An 8,899-nucleotide genomic window follows, 5' to 3' on the forward strand; every position below is an offset into this window, starting at 1 on the left:
AAACCTTTTTTTTTTTGGCTCAAAAAACAGGTGGACATGGTGATATAAAATAGGTGAGACTGCTCTGATTGATTTAAAAAGTTCTGACCATCCCCTGTCCACAGCACACTGAGGTCACCATCCCTCAGTTGTTACCAGTTCTGGTCCCTACTTCTCCACCAGTGATGGCTCTTGATTTGCTGACCTCACTTCATGTTTAAAATGCCTGGGAGCACCCAGGAGAAGTGGGACCATCTCCTCTTCAGCTGCTCCAGGTTGGTGACAAGCGTGGAGCTGACAGTGGCCTTGTACAGCTCAGAGACAGACACCTGCTGGGAGCGTGTGCTGGAGGGGTGATGCATAATTTAGGAGTAAAACAGCAATCGTGCTATTATCCTGATGATGCTCTTCAAACCCTGACATCTCCTGCTCCCAGGAGGAGCAGGCTGGCACTGCTGACGCGGGGGTGACCAAGAGGAGCTCCTGGTTTTTGTGGGTGTGTGTCAGGGTGACCTCAGTGGAGTGAACAGAGAGTGAAAAGCTATTTAGTCGAGCTTCCTACACCCCTGGGAATTATGTTTCTAGACAGCATCACAACTTTCCTCTGCTTCTTTCCCTTACAAGCCTCTGGCTGCAGGTCCCTCTGGGATGCCTCTGCTGCCGTTTCACATCATCCCCATGGACCTCAGATCCAGGTTTCCTCTAGGGAAGCAGGGATAGGTGTTTAAAGGTGTCAGAGACCTGTTGAGTTACATTTTCATCAGCAGCTCACCAGCCTGGCTCTGGCAGCATTAGTCAGAGTGAAGTAACAGAGCAGCCTTTACTCTATTCCCACCACCTACTTTGAAAACAAACAAGGCTGACATTTATAAGGCTTTAGAAAACCTGGGTTTAGCATTAGATCTGCTCCCAGATTCCTACTGTTCTCCTCTCTTTGACAGCTACTTCCTCTCAAACTGCTTGTTTCTAGGATGGCAGCAGATAGGGATTGCTGACCTTCCCATGCAGGAGGTTGTTTGGAAGAGATAAAAAACATCTTCTCTGCCCAGAGATTGTCCAGAGAATCTGTGGACGCTCCATTCCTGGAAGTCTTTAGGGCCAGGCTGGATGGAACTCTGAGCAACCTGGTGTAGTGGAAGGTGTCCATGCCCATGGCAGGGGGGTTGAATGAGATGATCTTTGAGGTCCCTTTCCAACCCAAATCACTGACTTGTGATTCTGCCCCCTCTCAGCTTGAGGCAAAACACGAGGCTGCCTTCTGTCCCCAGAGAGTATAAGGTTACTGCCCAAGCCCAGGATGCTGCAGTATTTTAAGCAGCACTCCATGATATTGGTTGCAAAAAAATAGGAGTGACCTCTGTCAGGCCAGTGCCTGTCAGAATCTTTACTGGATATCCCTTTGGAGCACTATTCTGGGCTGTGATTGAAAATGCAATGATAGAATCCTGGAACTGTTTGGGTTGGAAGGGACCTTCAAGGTCATCCTGTTCCACCCCTCTGCCATGGGCAGGGACACCCTCCATTAGGCCAGGCTGCTCAGAGCTCCATCCAACCTGGCCTTGAACACCTCCAGGGATGGGGAGGATGTTGTGGAACATCTCTGGGCAACCTGCACAAAAGGATGGCAGTAGGAAGGGCTTTCTGGACCAAGGATGGATGTCTGGAAGTTCCTGCTAATCCATGCTGTGCTGATAGCTGTGAGACTTCAAGCTGCTTGAGGCTGATGGTGCTGATAATTAATAGCCAGGTACAGCCACATCACAGGTAATGAATGAACAATTCAAAGGGCCTGGTCAAGGTGAGCAGAGGAGAACAAGGGAATCTGCTCACCTCTATCCCCAGACCCAGACAACAGAGCAATCCCAGGGAAAATGATCCTGCCCTCTCTGCAGGGCAGACCATGACACAGATCAGCACCTCAGAGGAGGGTCAGCATCCAGCATAACTCACTCTGGAAAACATCCTGCCATGCCATGGCTCCTGCTGACTTCAGCCTTGGCATCACAAGAGGATGATGTTGCTTCCCATCAGCCTGTGGGTCACACAGCACTGGACCCAGTTCCTGGGATGGGAGGGTGTGGGGACACTCAGGGAGCAGCTGCTGCCAGCTGGGCGTTCTGTGCTTCACAAAAATATGTGTTTGACCAATGCTCCCCTACTTGCAAAGATCCTACGTCCAGTGGCTTTGGATGAGGAGCAAGGGAAGAAGGATGGAATTGCATTCCTTTCTCCAAAACCCTCTCAGCCAGGACTCTCATAAACAAATCAGACTTTGCTAAGTATCTTCAGGAGAATGAGAAGCAGTGATGCTGATCCAAATTCTATATTACAGGATCAATTATATATTGAACCTCCTAAAATGGTTTTGTTTAAAGAGAAACCATTCTGCTGTTAATAAATCCAGTGAGCACCTGGATTTTCAAGGCTAGGATGTATCACCAGTGTATCTATCTCTACCAAGACTACAGACTGTCACCGAAAGTATAATTGATGTACCTTTAGCCCTGTGAAGGTGTTTGCTGCTCTATTTATACCTCCTAAATATGAGTCTGGGTATACCAAAGCACGGCCCCATCATCTCAAGTAATCTTCTCTCACTCAGATACCGAGCTCTAATGTCCAGGCATAAGTATGAACAATCACCACAGCTACAATTGCTGTTTCCCAGCACTGCTCCATCAGTATTTAATCTGCTGCTTTATAGAGCACTGTAGGAGATCCCCAGAAAGGAAAACAGCTGCAGCCAAGTTCTGCTCCAAAAAGTATTTTCAATTGAGAGGCCTATTAATCCAGGCAATAGGCATTAAATGACGTAACAGTGGAGCTGGAGGGCTGATATGCCCTTCTACCCAGGGCAGGAGAGATTTCTTTTTATGCCTGGGAGAGCTGCTGTAAAAGAGAGCCCTACAGGAGTCTGAGAAATTTGTTCCAGGGTTTTTATTTTCCCTTTTTGAAGCAGCAGCTGTTGCCTTTATCTTTTTTTCCCTAAACCAATATAATGTATTTATATGCATATATAAATGTATTTTTATAAATATATATGTGTATATTTGCATATAATGCATATTCATTCATGCATTTATATATGTAGCTATATTTATATATGCGTTTATATGTACATATATTTATATTACAATGTATTTAAGTTCTTTGGTTGTTGCAGTAATTGTCTAAGTAACTATAGATGCATGGTGAGATTCTTGGGGCTGTCCTGTTCAGGGCCAGAAGTCAGACCTGGATGATTCTTGTGGTCCCCTTCAACTCAGGATGTTCTGCAATTCTATAATTCCATGAGATGCCAGTGAAGTGAATATTTCCAGTGCAAAAGGAGCCTGGAGATGTATTCCCTGTTTCCTCTGTATTCCCAGCCATTTCCATTCAGACTCTTTCATTCTTTGAGCTTGCAAAGAGAGACAAATCCTCCAAAGAAGGGTTGGTTTTATCAGCAGGAAACTAAAATTTACTTTAGGAGCCCTGTGGGACCCTGAAAAAATGGTTCCATGTCTCTGCCTGAAGTCCAAGTCTGCAACATGGACAAAACATCTCTGAGTCCTTTCTTGAAGAGGTGGTGGACATTAATTTTTGACTTATAAGGGCTTCTTCAGAGCTGAAATAGGTAGGAGATCTTCACTCTTCTCCCAGAGAACAGCAGCCAATGATGCTTAAACTCCAGGGAAAGGCTGGTCCTGCTTGATCCTAAGCCCATCTCTTAGGACTTGCCCTGTTGTGAGGACAGCTAAGTGCCAGGTTAGTGTGAGTACCACCAGAACTGTGAAAATCATTCTAATTCTAGAATTATTCCGGAATCTAATTCAGAGTTATTCCAATTCTACTATATCCTAATTATTCTATAATCTAATTCTAGAAGCTAATTCTCCTCTGACCAATTCCTTGTCATTTTCTAAGCTACGTCATCATAAATCCCTCTATGCTGGGTTTTTCTTTTCACACTTCTTACTTCCCAGCAAGAGAAACCTGAGATGAGATGTTTGGTATCCCCCACACTGATTAAATTTAGTATCACTGGGTATGTGATGTCCTATTTTTTTCTGTTTTTTTTTTTTTTTTCCTTCTTCTGCCATGTTTGAAGAGGCTGAGTAGGTGAGCTGGGAAGGTATCAGTATTTAGGGGTAATATCAGGAAACCAACCAGGACATTTTCCCACCTTGGTGTGTTGGTTCATGGTGATAACATAAACCTGTTCACCCAGCCTAGAACCATGGTATCCTAGAATAGCTTGGATTGGACCAGATGTCCTTTGAGGGTCGTGAAAAAGGACATCTTCAGGTAGACCAGGTTGTTCAGAGCCCCATCCAACCTCCTCTCAAATGTTTCCAGGGATGTGGAATCTACCAGCAACCTCTGAGCAACCTGTCCCAGCATTTCACTATCCTCGTGGTAAGAAATTGCTTCCTTATATTTAGCCTGAATCTTCCCTCTTTTAGCTTAAAATCTTTATTCCTTGTCTTATCACTACAGGCCCTGATAAAAGGTCTCTCCCCATATTTCTTACAAACGCCTTTTAGGTACTGAAAGGCTGCAATAGGGGCTCCTTGGAGCCTTCTCCTCTCACCAGAGTGGTGCTGAGGAGGATAATCCCAGAAACTCAGGATATTGTGGACATTCTGGGCTGCAAGCACACGATGCTGGATCATATCCCACTTTTCATCCACCAGGATCCCTGTGTTCTTCCCAATCCCTTCCTCCCCCAGCCTCTATTGATACCAGGTGTTGCTCCAACCCACTGCAGGACCTTGTACATGGCCTTGTAAAACACATAATTTTAGGCCTCGGTTTTTGGAAAGCTTGTGACCCCATTTCCTTCCAGGATCCCAATCACTGCTCTGATCCTATTAAGTCCATCTTAGCACATCCATGTGATTGGTTTTTGGAAATAGGAGCAGCAGATGAGAAATAGCTCTCTTTTTGACTCAAAAAGAGAGTAATCTGTAATCTGTATCACAGGAGGCCTAAAAAGTTATTTTTAACTCTGTATAATGGACACTTCACAAAAGAGATGGATTCAGTACTTTAATAAAATAAGATAAATAGACAGCAACAAATAGCAGAAAGCTGAAGTAATAAACTATTTCACTGGGTTGTCAAGTCTGAAACTTGGTTTTTCTCTGCTCAGAATGGAAGTACAATCTTGTGTCTTCTCCTTCATCTCCACGCTCCCTTCCCTTTCCTTTTAGACATGTTGATTCTTCTGCCTTCAGAAAGAAATCACTACTTCCTGAATTTGTTTTTATTTGTTTGCCTTTCGTGACTCCATCACCTGACAAATTCCTTTCATCATCTGCCAGCTTCTTTTATAAACTTGTCCTTTAATCGCTGCTCAGAATCCCGATCAGCTTTTGTCTAAACCACTGCCAGGCTCCTGGTCCCTCCAAAACCCACAGGCTTTAACAACAACACAGCATGGCAGGCATGTTATTTGTAAAGGTGTTTCTGATTCTGTGTTGTGAGTGAACGTAATTCAAAGAGTCAAGTTCATTCCTCACCCTCTTGAAGGAATTAAAATTGCATTTTTTCAGGGGAAGCACTGTCCCCGATCACATCTTCCTGCACACTGTGAGTCTGGCCAATAAAGGACAGGGTTTTTTTCTCCTACCAGGCACCTATCCATGGGAGTTCTTTTTTCAACTTTTAGCTGTATTTGAAGGCTCTGTCTGTAATCTCCCTATGGCAGCTCCTCCACTTCCTCACTACTTTGGTTCTTGGAGTTTTTGGTCACAGCAGAACAAACTCTGATGAATAGTTCAGTCTAACATGCTGGCCAGTCTTCTGCATTGCTCAAACACCAGTGAGCATACACTGCTTGTTTTCCAGTAAAATGCCAGAGTTGGAATTGCAGCACCAATTCTTTCTGGAGTTCTTGTACGTCTCAAACGTCCAGAAATCACACAATTGGACAATGACAGAGTAGTCATTGCTGTGGCCCATCTGGAGAGTCAGTCACATGTGGTGACTCTTCACTGATTGCATTTTCTAGATTACTTCTGCCTACTTGGAGAGCATTAAAACTTGTTTTTGTGGAAGTATCCACCTTGAAAACAGATAAAACTAGGAAAGAGGGTGCCTACTGTCTATATCCATTGGTTTCAGATCCTGTATTTGGAAGTAAACCTTGTTTGAGGGACTTAAGTGAATATCTGCTGGAGAAGTTTGGTCCATCCTGGTTCAATTTACTGAAACAACTAAAAAAGGCCTGGAACTCCTCTTCAAATTCTGTAGAGACTGGGCTCAGGAATCTTCTCCAAGTAGGTTGAAGGGATCACTGTAGGTGGAGGAATTGAAAACATGGCTGCACACACACACACTTTATGTGTTGACTCATCATGTGCCAACAAACACTGCTCTGCCTCTGACATTCTCACACCAGAATATTTTGGTGGTGTGGGACTCACATGTTTCATGAAATGCCATGAAAGCCATGGATTTATGGGAATCACTTGGAAGTGCTCAAGGACAGGTTGGATGGGGCTTGGAGCAACCTGGTCTAGTGGAAGGTGTCCCTGCCCATGGCAAGGGGTTGGAATAAAATTATTTTAAAGGCACTTCCAAACTCAAACCACTCAGTGATTCTGTGAACTTTTCCAAGGCCAGTCCTGCAGCAGTTGAGCACCATGAGTGCCAGTTAGATGCCTGGCACATTTTCCAGCTCTTTCCTCCCACAGTCAGTATTGTCCCTTCCAAGGCTGTGCACAGATTGCTGCAGGTCACAGCTCCTGTGCTGGATGAAATCTTCGTGGTTGTAACCTTTGGCCCGCAAGATGAGGCAGGACAGCTGCATTTCGAGAGCCTTACTGCTTCCCTGGAATTTCTTGGATCGTGTTTTCTTCCCAGGTTGTCTCCCAGGGCACAGCTTTCAGCTGCCAGTCATGTGAAAGAGTGTCAGTCCAAACTTCTGTGCTCTGGACCAAAGCTGAACATGCAAATTTTGTATTTTCCTTGGCTCAGGATGTGAGTCATCTTTCTGAGCTTTGTCCTTCTATTGCTTGGATTAAAGTGGGTACTTCTGACTGGTCAGTTAGATGAAATCAAGATGAAATTTTGACTACTACTGCATCTTTTCTTAGCAAGAGATGCACTGGTGCTATTGCAGATTCACAATTTGTCTCTTACATTTTTCGCTGTTTCAAAAGGATTCTCTGATTTTACAAGCAGAGTTCAATTTCAAGCTTGATACATGGTGGGGGGGTGAGGTTAAGAAGGAACCCAAGAAGTCACCCAATGGAGTTCCATCACTAAGGAAAGATAAGCAAAAATAGAAATAAATGGTAACACATTTTGGGGCAGCTATTGGATGTGGTCTAATGACTGAACAATAAAACTGAGAATCTGCACCCAATAATTTTCCTTCTATCTCTGCTACTAACAAAGAAATACAGCCATAAACAAGTCGTCTTGTTCCCTACATGTCCCTTAATGTGAGATAGGGATAATATTACTGTCTCATTGATGTGTTGGGATAGAAGAAGCCTTCCTGTATGAAATTACTCTTAGTTAAACCAGGTAGATGCAACCAGAAAGCACAAGGTCAATTTTTAAACAAATTATAGATGTTCACAGGGACAACTTCACAAGAAATCTGTAAACATCATGTCTATGTAGAATTTCATATTGCCTCCTCTCTTACACAACCTGTTTCATCTTTACTTTAAAATATACCACACCAACAAACCCCCAAATTTCTGGCTAAGGAAGCTGAGGTAAAGTTAAAAAAAAAAAGAAACAAACAAGAAAAAAGATATCTAAATTATAATTAATTCACACATTCTGCTGGTGCTTAGTTCCCTGACAAGCTTTGTACCTTTTGATTTAGTTTGTATTCATTTTGTACCTTTTGATTTAGTTTGTATTGGTTTTGAAAGACACACTCTGACAGCCAGGAAGTTCAGGAACAATGTAATGTCTAAGGCCATCACCTTTCAGGAGGTTAAGTAAGAGAAGGGCCCAGCCATCCTTAAAATCCAGGACTCTGTGGATGTCTGATCCTTGTGAGTCATTTAAGAGTAATGTGTCCTGCAGGAATAGCTCAGATAGAAAGGGATACACCAGCAAACCAGAGAAGCACCTTATGGATGATAAAGTACGATAATTCAAGGCTCATTATGAAAGGAACCTGTATGGCAATAATCTCAGTTAAAAGCAGAATAAAAGAACAAAGGAATCAGCAAGTACCCAGAAGGGTCATGCAGGGCACTCTTCCTTGATATGATTAAATAGACGAATAAGTGAATAAGTAATAATCTAATCATAAAAGGGGCCAGGCAAACTCAGCACTAAACTATGAGACTAGGCAAGTTTTTCATTTGTGACCAAATGTCCTCATATTTTTTCTATCTGCTTCTATTAAGCAGAGTAGTTTCTTCCATCAGTGCAGTGGTGAAAAATTTCTCCACTGTTTCAGGGGAGAGAAAAGTAAGTGGTTCCTTCTGAGGAGGAAGATCAAGAAATTAATGCCCTGACATGTTCTTTCCTAAAATCAGTGAGAATGTTGCTGTTAATTTCAGGAGCTTGTTGGGGGAGGACTGAGTCCTGGGCACAACGGGGCTGATCTTTTATGATGGAAAGGATAACGCTCTTTTCTGGGGAAGTCGCAGGGAAGAGTATCCAAAACTGAGACTGGGGAGTTCCTCAGCCATAGGTACAAGAGGATGAGCCAAGTCTCAGTCAACAGGGCCAAACATTGGCTCATCTGGAGCCCACGTCAACAATGTAATCCTCAAACTTTTGCTATGCCCATCGTCTCATCTGTAAAGTTGCCCTGCTCCCCTCTTGTACAGACTGTAATGGGTCTGGTCTTGGTGAAATTGGGAACCTCTGGGTTTCACAGAATCACAGAATGACTGGGTTGGACGAGACTTTCAAGATCATCAAGTCCAATCCAATCAACTAAACCATGGCACCGAGT

This window comes from Vidua macroura, chromosome 1 (genome assembly GCF_024509145.1).
Source record: "Vidua macroura isolate BioBank_ID:100142 chromosome 1, ASM2450914v1, whole genome shotgun sequence".
In the NCBI taxonomy this organism is placed as follows: domain Eukaryota; kingdom Metazoa; phylum Chordata; class Aves; order Passeriformes; family Viduidae; genus Vidua; species Vidua macroura.